At 44.8% G+C, this 17,969-nt stretch overlaps 1 protein-coding gene across 4 annotated transcripts in view; it reads right to left on the reverse strand.

Annotated features, from left to right (window-relative positions):
- The window catches only part of HPCAL1 (hippocalcin like 1), an 81,778-nt gene that overhangs the window by 41,083 nt on the left and 22,726 nt on the right, over window positions 1-17,969 (reverse strand). For 3 of the 4 annotated variants that reach the window (XM_086744832.1, XM_086744830.1, XM_086744831.1), the window contains exon 2: window positions 9,890-9,936. The exons of the other annotated variant lie outside the window; for it this stretch is intronic. The gene's annotated coding sequence lies outside the window, so the exon portion shown is untranslated. The remainder of the gene's footprint in view (window positions 1-9,889; window positions 9,937-17,969) is intronic. 4 annotated transcript variants of the gene reach the window in all.

Raw genomic sequence — 17,969 nt, forward strand, 5'->3', positions numbered from 1 at the left:
CCTGCAAATTTCTAAAATTAAACAGTTCTTGATATTACAAAGGTCAGCCATCTGTTCCAATGTTCATGTCATAGTTAATTTAACCTTTTTTCTTCCACTCTCCTCTCCTGACTCAAGCATACTCCCCAGGAAGGAGAAAACCTGGCTGAAGTCACTGCAGTTAAGGCAGCTCTCCTCGTCCACAAAGAACTGCCCACAGAAAACATGTTTATGGCTAGGACAGACTACAGAAGCAACAAAGAAAAGTAGTTGGAAAGAAGCAGGATGTTATCCAGGTCTCACAGGACAGCCAAAACCTGCAGAGAGCTGAGACTGCAGGTGATGTTCAGAGGAGAGCTCACTGGGTTCTGAAAGCTCCCCGACACGGCAGGAGACCTCCAGACCTCCAGCCCATCCTTCCCAACCTCTGCTCGGTCTTGTAGATCTCCTAGAAAAACTAGAGCATATTACAACATCCAACTTTAAACTGTCATCTCATGACATAGAGAGCTTCAAAGCTCCAAAGCTCCAAAGTGCAATATGACTGGTTGCAATGGACTTCAAAAAAAAAAGAATCTGGAGTTACTCAGCAAGCGAGGCCAGCCCCAGGATGAAATTGGGCTTCCAGGGAGGGAAGTGGGCTCTGACCTCTGCATCATATGGAGAGAGATGATACAAAACAATCAAATGCTGCTGTTCCGCATTCTTTCACAGTCAGGATTATTCTCTCCTCTCCTCTGCTCCTTGTAATAAAAGGAGGGGGAAAAAAAGGAAAGAAAAGAGATGATGAGTCCTCATCAAGCTGAAGAACGAGAGGGACAGGGAGACTAAGCCAAAACAAGCTTTTCAGGAAGAAACCAAGCCTAGGTAAAGTAAAAGTTACAAAAGATGTGGGTGTGGGTAGCTGAGAATGGGTTGGCCTTCTGCAACCACCAGACGCTCTTGAAATGCTTCTTCAAGGAACTGGCCAACGCACTTCAGATCACGGTTAGCCCTTGCCTATCAGAATCTCTCTGGCATGAGGGAAAAGGCATACAAGCATCTTTACACCGCCAGCTTTAGGCTGGGAATGATGGTTTCAGAGCAGGCAAGGCAACATGCTGCTTTAATGTGTATCATTTTAAACCAGCAGGAGTGGGAACAGGTTTTGACGGAGGTATTTGGATAAAATTCTGTATAACAGAAGCATTGTACAGAACCACCTACTGGGTTAAACACAGCTGAGTTTGGATGGAGATAAGTGCCCCCAGTACTGCCTTGGAAAGCCATCGAGGAACAGGTGTGGATCCTCAGTATTGCAGGTGGCTTAATTCAGGGGAACAACAATGAACGAGTTACCTGGAAATGTTGCCATTCAGTATTTTCTAACACCTTCAGCTTAAAACCTAGCAAACATTTAGTAGCCTGACCTTTGGGATGAATACAAAAGCAATGCTACAGCACCAAACCAAAATATTTTCCTGGAGCTTTTTTTTGAGCCAATAGGGCCTGTATTATGTGAAGAATGGTAGCCTAAGGGAATCTACCACACTGCAAAACTGTTTAGGCAGCTGTCATTAGTTTAAAAGCCCATTTTTGTCTAATGACTGCAGTTTCACATTCTCCCAACGCCATGCATCATAACTGTCATCCCTAAACCTTAGATTTATGAAAGCATCCAGCAGCATCATTGTACTCAGGGGTCTGCTGACATTCCCTTTATTAAACCACTTATTGTAGGTTTTGACTTGCATTTAGGCATAACAAACCCTGGATTCTGCACGGATGCTGTTACGGAGGTGGATGCTGCTCAGCTCCACGGGGTGCCTGGGTCGCCAGGCAGAGTCATCGTCACCCCCAAGCAGGGCATCTCGCAGAGCACGAGGCTGAAGGAAGGATGCTTGAGATGTAATAAGAAATAAAACCAAACTGTTACATTAGTTCAGCCAGAAATAGAACAACTCCCTTGTCATCACAAGAAGGATTTGGGAGGAGTGGAGAGCGTGGTAAGGCCCACTGTCCTACAAAGTCACACTTAATCCAGGGCGCATAGGAAGCCTTTAGCTGGAGGGGTATGCAGCCACAGAGCTGGTAGATGTCTGCAAGCAACCAAAGAACCAGACAGCCTGCAAAACGAAACGTTTTTCTTAGAGACCCAGCCTATGATCTTTAAAAGCATCCTGGTTCAAGACAACAATCTGAAGTAATTTCCCAGGTACTCTAAAAAAATCGAACATTTAGTACCTTCCTGCTTTGAAATGTCTTTTGTACTTGCTACCGTCTCTCAATCCTCTGTTCAGTTGCCATTTTGCAGACAAATCCATCTCCCACTATTTTTATAGCGGTGAACAGGGACCATTCAACCCTTTTACCTGACTCTTTAGGTGAGGAACAGAGTTTTTCAAATATATTTGGCCAAACTTAAAACAAAAAACCCAACTAAAACCAAAACCCAAGCAAAACGAGGAAAAAGCTCTTTTTGATCAGATTCAAAATGCTTAGCACATGCAAACTCAGGGAAGGTACTCTTAGTATATTCTGAAACCAATCTGCTCAAGGTTTTGAAACCTGAAGTTTCTGCTTTCACACTCTTATATTAACGTCTGTCATGTTGCTTGTTACAGTATTGAAATATTTCATTATAATCCAGAGATGGTATTCTAACCTAGAAAAAGACTTAAAAACAAACTGCCTTAGTGAATCCAATATAAATGATCAGAACTAGATAATTTACTATTCTGACATAAAGGTAGCAATGGTACCTAACAAACAACAAAACATGATACACGCCCTTAATGATATATGCCTTAATACTGACATACCATGAAATAATCTATTGATGGCAAAATAAAAGGAAATTTCTCCCACAAATTACAAAAATTAATATTTTTCCTAAACTATTTTTCCCTGGCATTTCATTCAAGAAAATGTCAAATTACATTCCCCTTGAAATTCAATGAAGACCAAATATTATTTTTTCTCTGAAATGTACATTCTGTAGTTGAATCCACTTCAGTTTTACTGTACCAGATCCACTGCATTTTGTGACCAGTCCATTTGCTGATGAAATTAGAGTCGAGACGATTAATTCTCAAGTTCTAGGGTGTAAGACAGACAGCCAGTGAGCAGCTAGCAAAGTAAATCTCTCCCACTCCTCCCGCACGAAAGTAATGGAGCTACTGTCTGGGATCTACAGCCCAGTCCTTCTTCTAGATCCCCAATCCTGTCTGCAGGAAGAAGAGGAGGAGGAGGAGAGGAGAGTTCAGTTGGCAGGGACCTGCAACAATCATTTGGTTCAACTGCAGATCCTGACACTTCGTCCTAGAAAACAGCGACAAGGGTCTGATGGCGACATCTGCTTCCCCTGGCGGTGCAATCAATCGTCCCTCTGGGAGGGACCAATTGGGATTTTAATTGCTGAGAGACAAGATTTTCTGGTAACCCAAGGGCACTATTCACAAATATCAAATGCTTAGGGAGAAGGAAAGAAAACTGTCTGGCTTAGCTCAGACTCTCTTTGCTCACACAAAAAACAGGTTGCACCCCACCAACCCTGCCGATGCTCCACTGGAACTTCACCGCAACGCCATGCAGGAGGAAGGAGATGCCTGGTCCCGACAGCAGATGTAGATGCAACACTTGGGTGTTGTTGGGCTGGCGCAAACCAAAAAAAAACAACCAAAAAAAAAAAAAAAAAAAAAAGAAAAAGCCTCAAACCAAGCCCCCCCAAACCAAACAATTAATGAAGCAATGGAGCCCAAGCCCTCGGCCACAGCAGGAATGCAGCAATGACACTGCAGCAAAACGCTCAAACCTGTAAGTCTGCAAGTGGTTAAATGGTTAACTTTGCTACTGAAACACTTAAATACAGATAAAACACACATTAAGCATAAAAAGGAATACAATGAATGGGGAGTGTTGTTCTCTTCAAAAAGACAAACACATTAGATAGGTCAAACCTCTCAAAACAGGATGGGGTTTTCAGCCTTCACTTCAAAAAACCTTTTAATTAACATTCAGAAAATTTTCCCTGCCTTCAACCCAGGCTATTAGAAGACCCAGCATGCATCTCACATCAAAATTATTCACATACTTTATTATGGCAAAACTGACAGTTTACATTCACCGAACCTAAATGGTGTCACAGAGATCAGACTCCACCAGCCCATTTCCATACTCAACAGCCCATGGCCAGCAGGGAACAGGACTGAAAGCCTTGCCAAGAACCCAGCTGCAGTGCTGCACTGGCAAACCTACAGCATCTTCTCACCGCTTCCAACAGACGTGCTGCAATGTCCACGCCAAACTGTGGAGCATCCAGCCACTACCACTGGCTTTTTTACTTCGCAAGGTAGAAATAAAGGAGTTATTGACAGTTATTCTGCATTCCTGATAATTAAAGAGAAAGCTGTAATAATTCCCATCATTGAGTGTCTCTTTCATTTCAAATAAAGGCCTGAAGGAGATGGAAATGCTCGCTCACATCTTTTAGTGGGCTGAGGCCCCGTGTGTCTTCACTCATACAACTGGGGACCACACTCAAGAGAGCCGTGGATGCTCGTGGTAGCATTTTCCTGGGCTTGTCTGCTACATTCCCACCAGGATGCTGGTGCCTTTGGGTGCCACGAGCCAATTAGAGTAATTAAGCTGCTTGCCAGCTGGGCTGCCCCAGGATGCAGAGGCCAGGAGGATGCCTGCAGGCATATGCACACCAGCATCAAGCTGCTCCACCACCCTCAACCATCACCTCCCCTCCCAAATGTCAAAGAAGACTGGAAAGATGCCCAGAAACTCCCCAAAAGAGACAGTGCTGCATCCTCTGCTCCGGAGGAGCCCCTCACCCCATCAAATCCTGGAGGTGGGAAGTTTGGGGGTGGGCAATGTCCTTCCTACTACGCTCCCCAGAAAGGGAGGTGCATCCAAACTGCCTATGGGAAATGATCCCTGATCCAGTGCAGCTCTTCTAGACCATCCCTCAAGCACCAAAGCAACATTATGAAACCATTTTTGCACCCACAGCTCAAACCAAACCAGGCTGACTTCCACTGCTAGCTCCTCACTGACCCTGCAAACCCTGAGACCTGTCGCAAAGGAAACTAATTTTGATCAAGTTCAGAGCACAAATACATGTCCCAACTGAGAGAAAATCATGCTATCACTCTGACAGCACCCCTCAGCCAACCTCAGCCCTTGGGCGTATGTTTATTTTTGCTTCATAAGGGCATCAGGCTGTTGCAGGGTGACAAGGAGAAGTGGAGCGAGGAAAGGACCCACACCAAATTACTGCAGTTTTTTCAATTAAAAGGGGCCAGGCTTGATATAAAAGCCAGCGAGGTGGAGGGACGTGAGTGCTGGTATGATGTCCACAGAGGGTTCATTTCCCTGAATTAGACGAACCCGTGAGGGCTTAGATGGATGAAACCGCCTGCATCCCTTCGGTGGTTGCCAGGTAACTCCACCAAGCACCCCCAAACCCGCTCACCCTCTTACACCAAAGCCCCTCACTTACAAAGCTTCTCCCAGCAAGTATCAAGTCCCTGACCATAAGCCAAGGCACTCTCTTATTTTATTCCAAGCCTGGCCAACATGATGGAGGTCACATGAAAATTAAAATTTAACGACTTATTGTAGACAAAAGGGGGGAAAAAAAAAGTTTTGAGCTCATGACTAATTTTTGCAGCTCTTGCTATGGACAGGATTTGTACAGCCATGTTGATTTTTTATAAAAATAGTAAATCGTATTACCCCCATGCTGCAAGACCAAAGATTCACAATGATACCTTAATACAGCTTAAACAAAAATAGCACTACCTGAGTCAATCTGAGCATGATAATGCTTTGTAATCCCACACTATTAGAGGATGAACACTTGTACAGCAGTGAATCAACATGAGATACTTGCATTAGGAGACATTCCTTTTTCATGCTATACAGGAACATCTATACAAAACGCAGAAGGCAAGTGGTATTTGTAGGAGGCACAGTACGTGACAGGGAAACCAGCGCTATTATAGAAGAATCCAAACCTGGGGCCCCACTATTTTCCAGCCTGGAAATCTTGACTAATAACTTTCATTCGTAAAAGCAAAGCCTGCTTTTAAATTTTCCCCATCACAGTAAAGAATTAATGAAAAAGTCTGAATTTTAGGAGTTCTTGAAAAGCGGGCAATCCCACAGCCTGTGTGCACCCAGGCAGAAGATTCATTCACAGAAACAAACATGGATGAAGAGCAGTGTTGCACATTCATTCTGTTCTTTTTTTTCTTAATATCCCTTAGTAAGCAAACAGCGTATATGGAAAGGAAATGCACAATACAACACAGAAACGCCTCATCAGTGAAAATAATGAAACCTTCTTACATTAAAAGTATAGACAGACTCAAATACCAATTTTTAAAGGTGGTAGGGAGGAAAAATGCAAGCTTTGATTAGTGACACATTAAACCGTAATAAATTCTTCTTAATTACCTCATTACCTAAGCCACTCACACAAGGTACATCATTTGCTATCGTGCTCCCTGTTTGTTCTTTTTTAAGACACATTTTCCTACTAATTGTACTTTTTTTTTCCCCACTGCAGTATAGTCATCTGTACGGCAGACATCTGGCCCTGGCAGCTTCCCCCAAAGGGTTTGAGCAGGCTGTGGGGAAAGGTAGCGGGGAAAGGCAACAACACTGAAAGGTCTCCATTTCCCCAATAGGATTTGAATCCTCAAGCCAGAGAGTTTTCCAAGGCTGTAGCACAGAGGATGCCCAGAGAAAATGAAAAAAAAAAAAGAAACAAAACCCAGAAAAACAAAAACCCAAACCAACAATCTCCCTCATCCCATCTTGCTCCATTCCTCCTCCTCCTCCTCCTCAGCACTCAGCCTGGCTCTGCTGCTGTTTTTAACTCCTCACAGAGCCTGGATGCTCGCAGACGGGGTGACCCCACAGAACCTCAGAGACATGAGTGGGCGGTAGGGAAGGCAGGGAGATGCTGGCAGGGACAGTAGAGGAGGAGCTGTGCCAGGAGGCACCGGGATGAGGACATCCTGGTGAGAGGTGGATGTCCTAGTGGTTGAGAAGGTCCCAGAGCCAGGCCATGGCGAGGTGCCCACGGCCCTGCTCTGTGCACAGGAGTATTTCCAAAAGCATCTCAACACCAATGGCAAGAGTATTCCCTGATTTCCATGCAAAGACACAGGTAGTCCTGAGGTATCTCCAGAAGCCCAGCCCTCCTGTACTCCATGAGACCTCCCGTTCAAGGGGAGCCACCTTCCCTCGAAAACAAAGGCTGTACAGGTTTCAGCTCAGCTTTCAGTTTAAAAATAAAATGTTCCTCAAAGCCAGCTCGGTAGAACAGATCTGTCTGGCTGCAGAAAGCTCCACCAGCTCTGGAGCGGAGAAGCGAGGAGCCCTGTTTCAGCCGCAGAGCCCCACGTCCCTGCAAGTAACAGGCAGCTTCTGCTGTTGTTCATGCCATTTATGTCCTATCCTCCACCCTTCCTGACCACAGGTTGCAGCCACTCACATGTTCCTCCAAAACAACACAGAGGCTACAGCCATCACTGCAGCCCCACTGCATCGCATCTGGGACGGACACAGCCCTCACACCCACATTTTATCTCCAGCCTCCCAGCACAACCACCCCAGCAGCACCCCAAAACATGCCGAGGCACGAGAGACCCCAGCATGGCTGCCGATTCAGCCGCCCTGCTCAGGCAAAATTTGAGCTACTTTCAGGCAGTTTCATATTATTTTCTTTCAGGATGCTGCACTTTGCTCTGAAGACACCTATGTGCTACTGACCATACATTACATTTTGGAAAATGCCCAGCTGGCTCAGCACCAGTCTGCCTTCAAGTCTGTCTCTTACTGTATGTTAAAGATGAACTGACACAGCCAGACCACCATAAGCCTCCATACAGAAACTGTTACACCCAGGAGAAATACCTTCATGCTGGTATAGATCATCTAAATTCCCAAATTGGAATAAAAGACACATCTGAATTTGAAAAGGCAAGGAGAAATATAGACCATTAAAGCAGCAAAAGTGTAATATATAAACACCCAATACCTCTAAATTCTACATGCAAAAGTGCATCAGGAACCTGAGTTTCATCAAAAGACCACAAGACCTTCAATGCTTTTGAAAGCGCTACTCAAAGAGACTCCCCAGGAGAAAAAAACCACTAACTCTGGCAAGCACAGTCTGGGGTATTAGCAACTTTTTAACTTGTAACCTATTCAGGTGTTACCTGAAACAAGAAGGAAAGAAAATCCAATTTTAAGTACAATTTAAACTGACTGTTTATAATTGCCTGGCCTTTACACAGACGGTATTGCAGTCACCAACCCCATACTCCCCTCTGCCCTGAGGAAAAAGAGCGCTTGATTCATCTTTCAACATCTCAAAGATCAACTGATGATTCAGGTCCCAACATAGCAATTATCAGTAGAAATAGTGTGCAGGTTTATAACACAGATCCACTGGAGCTGCAGGGCTGGAAGAGAGGAGGGGTTCATACGCTATTACTTGCCAGAGCATTTTGGCAAAAGGCACACGGTATTCATGACTTGGCCTCACAAGACTCATGGTTTACAGACATAAGCCTTAGTCAGAAGGATCGTCTGGGGATAAATCAGCTCCCCTTATACAGAAAACATGGATAATGCAGTGTATTATACTAAGGGATGCTTCCATCAACGAAAGATGCAATTGGTGACAAATACATTTAAGGGACCTTAAATAAGAGTAAGCATTTTCTGGCCAAAATGAACACGTATTTAAGGTGGATACAAGCACAGTACAACATACCAAACCCCAGCATCCACACCTGCCCCAACAAGAAACAAGAGCAGGTGGCTACACTTCAGCCGTACGGACACTTCAAATCAACTTGGGACCATCTGTGTAAAAAGGCACCTCATCTATGGAAAATACATTGATTGGGAAGATGGAGAAGTCCATTAGAGGTCTGGGGCATTCAACTGCAGTTCATTAGTCAGTCTGAACGCACAAGAGCTCTAATAGCTTGCATCCTGTGCACTAGGGAAATGCAACTAAAGAATACACTTCCTGAGCAATAATGGGTGATGATATAATTCGGTTAATCTCATTGGAAAGAAATCTAGAATTGAAAAAGGAAACAGAGTATGTATTTCTCTAGAAACAACAAAAACAAACAGCAAAGGGTGCTACAGAGCCAAGTCCTGGCTGGCACTTGCCAGAAGAGATCAGCTCCACCAGAGGAAAAGAAATGGCACTGAGTTACATCAGCGCCAGAGGTGCCTCTCCAGCTGCAACACCACAGCATCGGCATTTCTTAGCAATCTCATTCTCCCACAGCTCTTTACCAACTCAATGTTTTGTTTATTTACAAATACGAACCTAATGAAGTGCATACAAAAGAAATACATGGAAGTCTTGGGTGCAAGCAAGAGAAAATCAGTCACACGCAACAGAGATTAGCGTGAGTTATGCAGGTCATTTAACCCTCTGGAAGTTGCATTCCTTTAGATTAACACATACAGTCAGAACAGAACAAAAAAAAAAAAAAAACAACCCTAAAGTTGCTCTTCTTTGAGACAGAAAACACTTTGCCTGACTGCACAGCGTATGCTTTTAGTAAAAAAAAAAAAAGAGCGTAATTTGTACAGATTTTCCTTAAAGTCAAATATATTTTAAAATATAACATTTATTTCAGTAATCAAGTCTCAGGAAATTCATTTTGGTGCAAAGGTAAAGCTTAACATTTTGATGTCAAACCCTACTCAAAGACTAGCCTGCCAGCTTGAAAATTCAAGCATGCCACCAGCTCAGCAAATGCAAACTGCTGCATCCAGTGCAGACTAAAACCCAACACTGGTATTTTCTATTACTGGTTTAATTTCTCTATTACTAATTTAAAGAGTGCCTTGAAAGGAGCAGGCTCTGAAAAGTACTCACCACCTATCTTGGAACCTCTTCAGAGAAAGTCCGCAGGGCTCAATTGCCTGGAAGAGAAGACACAAACCAAACGTGCTTTACATCACAGTTTTCTTCTGAGTTACAACCTTCTCACTTTTTGACCTCTCCTGTAAAAAACAATTTTCCCAGCTGAAAAAGAAATCAGTATTAGTCTAAACATGCAAAAAACTCTGTTCCAGTTCTTACCCTACACTGAGAAGCAACCTTATGGCCTGCGTTTGCATTTTATGACTTGTCCTGAAATAGAAAACAGCTCCCAGGTTGAAAAATACACAGATTTCTCCCAATGCAGACAGTAAATTCTTCTGGCTTTCAAAAATCTGCCGAAATACCCTTCCTACTGCAACTCTTTTTTGTAAAACTAATTTTTCAAAATAAGGAATTCTCAAGTTCTGATTCAGAAGGTTTACTTGGCCTATACCTCAAAATATGACTATGCCAAGATCTAAAAACAGGAGAAAAAGAAATAAAATATGAGCGTGCCAGTTTCAAGTTTTCCAGAGCCATTAAGCATCGCTCTGAAAGGTTAGAAATCACTCCTCTTTCCATTAAGCATGCTTCTTGAGAAAGCAGAGTATAATAATTTGCATCCCTTCAGCATCTGCCAGCTGTGAATCCTGAGGGCTCATCAGCACTTAAGGAGTCACAGACCAGAGCACCAGGAGTGAGCTCACCTGCTCCTGCGATTCCTAAACTCTCAAAGTCTCTGGATGAGAAAATCAAAAACAAGTGACTTGCTTGGACTCCCACCCTCCCACGATTTCCCCCACTGCCGAGGCCAGGCACAGCTGGGAAGCATTCACCTCCTCCAGCCCAACGTCTCCAGTCCCACCACACCAATGACTTTCATGCCAGACCCTTGTATGACCCAGTAACCCCACAACTTCTGCCAATAAAATCCCACCCGGCTTGGGATCCTACTGCCAGGCACCTCCAGCCCACCCCTAACACAAACGTTTGGTCTGCCCAACACAAAACGCCATCCTCAGAGATCCCAGACATTACCAAAGCCTCTCAGTCTCCTTCAACACTTCACCACCCCTACAAATAAGAATTTCTTCCTTTTGTGATACCATTCAAGGTCATTACCGCTTGCCCTAACCTCTACAGACACGGGGCGGAGGTTTCCTGTTTCTCCCATTGCAGCTGTCTTCTAGACACTGCAAACCCGTTGTGCCAATTCTTTGCCTTCTTTCCACACAAAACACTCCACCCCTTCCCATATTTCTCCTTGGGTCCTGTTTTTCAGATCCCCACAGGTCCTTCTCATTTTCTCCACATCTTCTCCCAGATGCAGTGCCCCACACTGGCTCCAGTACTCCAGTGATGCCCAAGCACCAGGAGATGCAATACAGGACACAGCAAGTCCATCCTCCTGTTTATGGAGGACAGTTTTTGCTGCTCTCGAAGCAGGATGATGTTGCCAAAGCGGTGTGTGACCCATTATAATCCTGAGATGTTTTTCAGCAGGGCCCCCAAGCACCCCCAGGCAGGCTGTACAGCCATTTCATTCACCAGGGACAACCAGAAGCGTGCACTAACACCTCTGCATGAGAACGACGGACCCCTCAAGCCCATTTCTTGGTTCCATCCAAACCTATTTCAAAATCTAATCCTTCCTCTCAAGTTCTTGTAACCTCCCCTAGTTTGGTGCTACCTGCTGAGTCTGAACCAGTATTTTATCAAAAGCATCAATGACTATGTTGATAACTTACTGACCAACCCACAAGGTCCGTCTCTGCAAATCCCCACTCAATACTTCTGAGTTTGACCACATATGGAGCTAAGCCTGGTTAGCACACTTACATCGCGCCATCTGTAAGGCAAAAGTTTTGCCAAAATTTCTTTTCTCTAGCTTCCTTCTGAGAATATCAAAACAGTGCCAAAAACCTAACTAGGACTGAAGTACATCATATCATCTGCTCTCCTTCTATCCATGAGACCAGTTACCCTGCTGTAGAAGGAAATGAGGATGTCTGACATGATTTGTTCCAGACTAATAAATGCTGACTGCTACTCATAAGCACCCAGAAGATGCCTATAGGTGGGAAATAATTTATTAATTTCCAGGAACATACTGTAATAAAAGTCAGACTGACTGTACTGCAATTCTTCCTCCTCCTTTTAAAAAAATGTAGCACTATATTTTTCGCTTTTTCATTGTATGGAAACCTCACAAAAGGTTTTCAGAAATAATCACCCAGGAGAAATTGAAAAGAACCGAAGTCAAGCAGCCAGTTGAAACCAGGCTCCTTCTACAAATAATGAGAACAAGACCAGTGTCACTGAGGTGAGGTCAGGACATCCTGCCCTATGGTGGGGGCATCAGCCGCACCTTGCTGGTGTCCTGGATGTTAACGTCTCCACACTGCTGACCCAATGGAGCCAAATGGAAAGGCAAGGTAAGGATTGAACGTGGTCGATGGCAAAATAGGAAATACAACCCAGAAGCTCTTCTGATCTCTTCTGTGTTCCTGGTTACAAAATTGTTGTGCCTTCCCTATGCATGTCACATTCAATAAACCTTACAGAACAGCACACCAAGATTATCTGGCCATGTTTATACGCTCAAAATAAATGGCACTTCCCAGTCCTCAGCTAGATTCTGGCATCCCACAAGACTTTAAAAAAAAAAAAAAGAAAGGAAAAAAAAAAAGGCTACTTAAATTCTTATAATCATACAAAACCTTTGCTCCAATGTAATGGAATAGAGGGTAACCAGACAGCACATCTTAATCTCTACGTTAACAGCACATGAAGTATTTAAATCCACTGCCAATTAAAAGTAAGGTATAATGGAATTAGCAGAAGCAACTTATGGCAGAAATTCAATTACAAAGCAGAATTAAAGGAAGAGATGTCAGTAACTTTTGGAGGCTGGGCAGGAAGAGGCAAGTGCATCAATCTACTATTTTCAGAGCTGTTAGCAAAAAGCTTAAGGAGGAGACTGCTCCAAAGAATCATTCGTAAAGATCATCCTTACAAAAAGGGCTTCATTGATGGAGTGGAGAAACCAAGATGACAAAATGTGTTGGTTTTTTTTCAGACCACACTTTAACCTATCTGGCAGGGGTAAAACTCCTTCCTGACAGTCACACATCACCCACCGCTGCAGGCACTGAAGCTCTGCCACATCCCGCAGTGCCCTGGGATCTGCCTTAGCTTGCACCAAAACGGTTGCAGACACCTTTTTTTTTTTTCTTTTTAACCCATCTTGTTTCCCAAAGTGATTTTAACCCCATTCCTTTGCTTTGCATCATATACATTATATATTAAGTAGATTTATTTCTACACGATGAGGAAGCCTCAAGTGTTGTGGGCACTTTTCTTCCTTTAATGGCCACTATTTTACCCTGCCCTGTTCCAGCCTCCATTTGTTCCCCTTTGGCTGATACTACCCTTCATCAATCTCAATGCTGATTACTGATAATGCTCTCCCACACCTCCAAGGTTCAGCTTTCACAAACGCATTAAGACAAATCAATACCATTATTAACATTACTATATTTGGGGATCTTGTGACCCATCTGCAAACACCGCGTGCAGCAGTGGAGATAACCCCCAGCACCACGTGAAGTCTCTGCTCTCCCTTATTCGCAATTTCTTTTTCTACTAGACACTGCTGTTTTATAATTTGTTGAGTTTTTCTCTTGCAAATGCAAACTGGTGAGGGCTTGTAGGACATACAATTCTGCAGTTCCCTTTACACATGGGTAGCAACAGTCCACGGACAGCCAATAAACTAATTGTCCTGTCACTTGCTATGCAGTTGGACTAGATGGTTGTTGTAGGTCCCTTCCAGCTGAACTACTCTATTCTAATTTCCCTCCAGTCCCTCCCAGCTAGCCAGCTTATCACCCATTACTGCACATCTTTGGCTGTTGCACTTCTACAGGCGCTTGTGGGTAGACACATCCAGCCTGCACAAGTAGCTGTGCCAGCACTCGAGCTGGCCGACAAATCACTCTGGAGTGTGCTCGCCCACCCTTCCCCTCCATAGGACACTCTCTTCCCTCTCACCTCTGGCCCCCTTTCTCCTCCTCACCTTTCACACCAGGCCTGTAAGTCACCATGCTCTGAGCCCACCCAGCAGCTCTGAGAGGTCCCACCTCGGCATACAATTCAACCCGCAGTGCAAGGAAACTCCCAGAGGACTCTGTCCTCCAGGTTTGTTTTCTTTAAGGCCCCTACATCCCAGAAGAGTTGTCGGTCAATTCATCCCGTCCAGCAAAGGACTGTCACTACCCCAGCTCATTTTCAACCTGCCTAAGCCCCAGGGACCACTTACACCACTCGGCACAGCTCAGAGAGCCCAGATGCTACTGCAGCCCAGCACAGGCTCGTTTCCCTCGGCTCCTGGTAGGGTTTTCTAGCCCATATTGAGCTCTGCTACAACTAGAGATTTAGATGCCAGCTAATGTAAAAGCTAATTCAAGTGCTCCCCTCAACTCCCTGCTACGGCTGCGGTGCAGGTGCACCTCAGGCTGAGCGTCCCCTGAGGGGCTGGTACTGCTGAGGGAGGTTTCTGTTGTGTCAACAGAACAAACTGCTGCCCCTCCTCTCCCTGCCTTGGATGCTGCTAGTGGCACCTCTCTCGTTTCCATTTCACCTAAGCGAGGTGCTAGCAGCACCCCCAGAAATGTAGTATAATCGAACCACTGCAATGGGAAAATTAAGTACAGAGACACTGCAGCCTCACCAGGAACATCTCAGCAGGCTTATGGTTATCAGAGACGGAACGTCGAGCCCTTGAGCCCCAGACCATCAGCCGAGCCACAAGTGCATCAGACAGGAGACAGGCCCTACACCTACTTCCAGCTGTCACCATGACTGCAACAGTAGTGAAACTCAACTTGGATGTATCTGGCTCCAAGATGGTCACACAGCTCAAAAACTCTCAATGGAAGTTGCCGACCGCCACCATAGCGCAGCGCTGCTTCTCACAGGGAAGACTGTAACCAGGCAGCTGTCAGAGTACGAAGGAAACACTAACACCGACAGCATCAGGAAATGGCAACAGGGAGGAGCTCAAAACATTCCTCAGAGGCCATGTTTGCTTATTTGGAGCACCTCCTCCACCTCCCAACTAAACAGACCTGGGCTCCCAGGCCACTTTGATTTCTCATGCTGTAAAGCAGCCTGAATTTTCAGAAGGTGTTCGTCTCATGCCAGCTCTCTGCCTTCAGGCTTTCTCCCTCTGCAGTTTACTTCAACAGCTTTCCAACACAACCAGTAGCATCACCGCTCTACCTACACCTGCTCACAAAGCAACTCTGACACTGCTTGGTGAATTTAACAGTGAGGTGAAGTGCAAGCCAGGTCCACCTCTCAGCAGAGAAGACAGACAAAGAACGGTGGATATTATTCCAAAAAAAAAAAAAAACAAAAAAAAACCCAACAAACCACCAAACTCAAAAAACAAATCAGGGACTATGGGGCTGCTGGGTGTTGCTGGGATGGTGGTGTAATCTTTGCCCTGGCAGAAGGTTGTTTTTCTTGGGTTTCCCTTGGCACCCAAGGCTATCAGGTAAGTCAACAAGTCCTGAGTGTACGATGAGATGTTTATCTAGGTGCTAAAATGTAAACTCTCCAAGTAAGAGACCTATGTCTCTGTCTGGGAGACCATTTGTGACGTGCTCCTGCTCAAGGAGGAAGGTCACACCTTAGCTGTGAGACATCTGAGCTGGGCTCACAGGAGTCACAGAAATCCTATCAATGACCCCATCCAGCCCCTCAGTTCTTATTGTGGGGTTTTAGGAAACACTCCACACTGCCCCACACATCTCCACCGCACGTATGTCGTGCTGAAGCTCTCTTCACAGCACATAAACACTTGGAGTACAATTCAAAAAGCTTGGACCTAAATTAGTAGATCAGGTCCAGAGTAACTGTTGCTCCATCTCTAAAACCACCCTCTCCGAGCACCCCAAAGGTTTATTTATTGAACACAGCTGCAATGTAATGGTTAAACAATTGACTGACCTGTGTGGTACAAGAACTTTATCTCTGGCTAACACTATCGTAACACAATCATCCCTGCCAGATTCAGAGGAACAACAGGGAAAACAACGGAAACTAAAAGAAGCCTGTGCAAAGGAGAAACCTGCATGCCAACAAAGCCTATCATGAAATACATCACGGGCTACACCGCCACAGATTCACCTCAGTGGAGGCAGATGCAACTCGCCAGAGGAGTTTTGCTCACTTCAACCGCTCACTTCAACTCACTTCAATGCTGCAGACTGCATTTCTGTGTTACACGTCGGTTTTGGCCCCGGTCCTTCCTGCTAATGACGCCTCTCGCAACTTGGCCAATAACCTTTGGCCACTGAGGATGACCGTGCTGTGAAGCCCCACTTCAAAGGGGTGAGGAAGCTGTATAAACATCTCCTCTGCCCAGTTCGATGAGTAATTAAAATCTGCAGTCCTCAGCCCAGCTTTACACAAGCAAAGCTATTTAGCTTATTAAACACATCCCAAATTTGGGTCCCACAAAAGCAACTAAAAGGAAACCACAACAAGGCTTTTTCAGGACAGCAACGGGGCTAAGACTGGAAGCCAGCTGGGTAAATTGTTATTATCACAGAACTGATTGCCAAAACAAGCTGTCTAAGCTCACGTACTGCACTAAATTCCCCTAGAAGCTGCGTGCACATGAAAGAAGGAAAGGAAGGTATGGAAATTCGAAGATTCTGCTGACTTAATGCACTACATTTTATTAAATCTGATTTAAAGTGTCAGAACAAGATGAATTATTTTCACTTAAATATATTTCCCTTACAGAATTGCAGGTTTGTTTTGGTTTTTTTCTTTCCCCAAGAAGACTGCTGACAAACGCCACACACTGCCTGGTCCGACTTGCACACAAGCTATCAGCCTACAGTTAAAAGGGATACAGGCAGTTGCGGACAGAACCGTGCTAGTTATTTACTCTATTTCCTCTTTTAAACTTTTTTCCAATACAATTAACTAAATTATGTCACTACACATTCATTGCCCAGGAAGTTTCTGTCTTCCTCTTTTTAGCCTCCTTTTCAGTTGCATTTCCCTGCTTCACAGGATGCTCTAAACTAAACATTACATTCAAGTAACACAATAAAGATTTGGAAGGGATGGAGTGAATAAGGAAGGTCATGGGAAGGGAGGCATCTGCTAAAATAAGACTTGCTGAGCAACTACGCAGGGCATAGTGTCAACCACCTTTTATTAAAGGACACTGAAAATTTGTATCAGCTAAGATATCAGGTGGAGGGACATAACAGAGAAGTAGTTGGAAGAGTTCAAAAACTTTCAAAGGACTGAATGAAGCCTGAAATTATTAAAAAAAACAAATTACAGCGATAAATGCTGTTATGGCATAGCCAAGGCGCTTCATATAACCTTAACCCTCCTGCATATTGAGGCCCTTTTACGCTATATAAAACCACAGATTCCTCACACTCTCCAGCTACAGAATATATAGTTGCACTTAAACTGACTTTATCACAAACTAGTGCTCCTGGCCAGATCATGTATTCATTTAAAAAAATTTACGCACCCCCATCTTTAAATTTCAAGGGGAAAGCCACCTCGAAAGCAAGGCAAAAACCAGATGCACTGGTGTCCTGCTAACCTCCAGAGAGTTGGAAAAGCAATGTTAAGGGTAAAACTCCCTGCACGCACTCATCGCTGCAGTAGAGGCTGTAAAATATCAACCTCAGGTGACAATGTTTTTTCCAGGACGGTCTTCCCTGCTGTGCCCGGACAGGCTGCCGCCACCCCGCAGGCAGCCCTCCCACATCCCACAGTTCACCTTGGCACAGACCCTCCCGGCACAACCAGGGGACGTGGAGATGGGGTTCAGCCAGCAGCAGGGCTGTCTGAAACACAGCCGGGTGAACCCCTCCTCGGGAGCCGCAGGGACACTTGCGTGACAGTGCTGGATGTCTCCTCCTCTTTGTACTTTGTGGGGGCCACGACCTGTGTGAAACCAGGCACCCGGAGAAGACTGATGGGTGATCACCTTGAAGTCAACGCTTTGGGGTCTGTCACCGTTGCTCCCAGTTAGGGAGTTCCCTCT

This window comes from Chlamydotis macqueenii, chromosome 3, assembly GCF_036417535.1.
Source record: "Chlamydotis macqueenii isolate bChlMac1 chromosome 3, bChlMac1.mat, whole genome shotgun sequence".
Taxonomy (NCBI): domain Eukaryota; kingdom Metazoa; phylum Chordata; class Aves; order Otidiformes; family Otididae; genus Chlamydotis; species Chlamydotis macqueenii.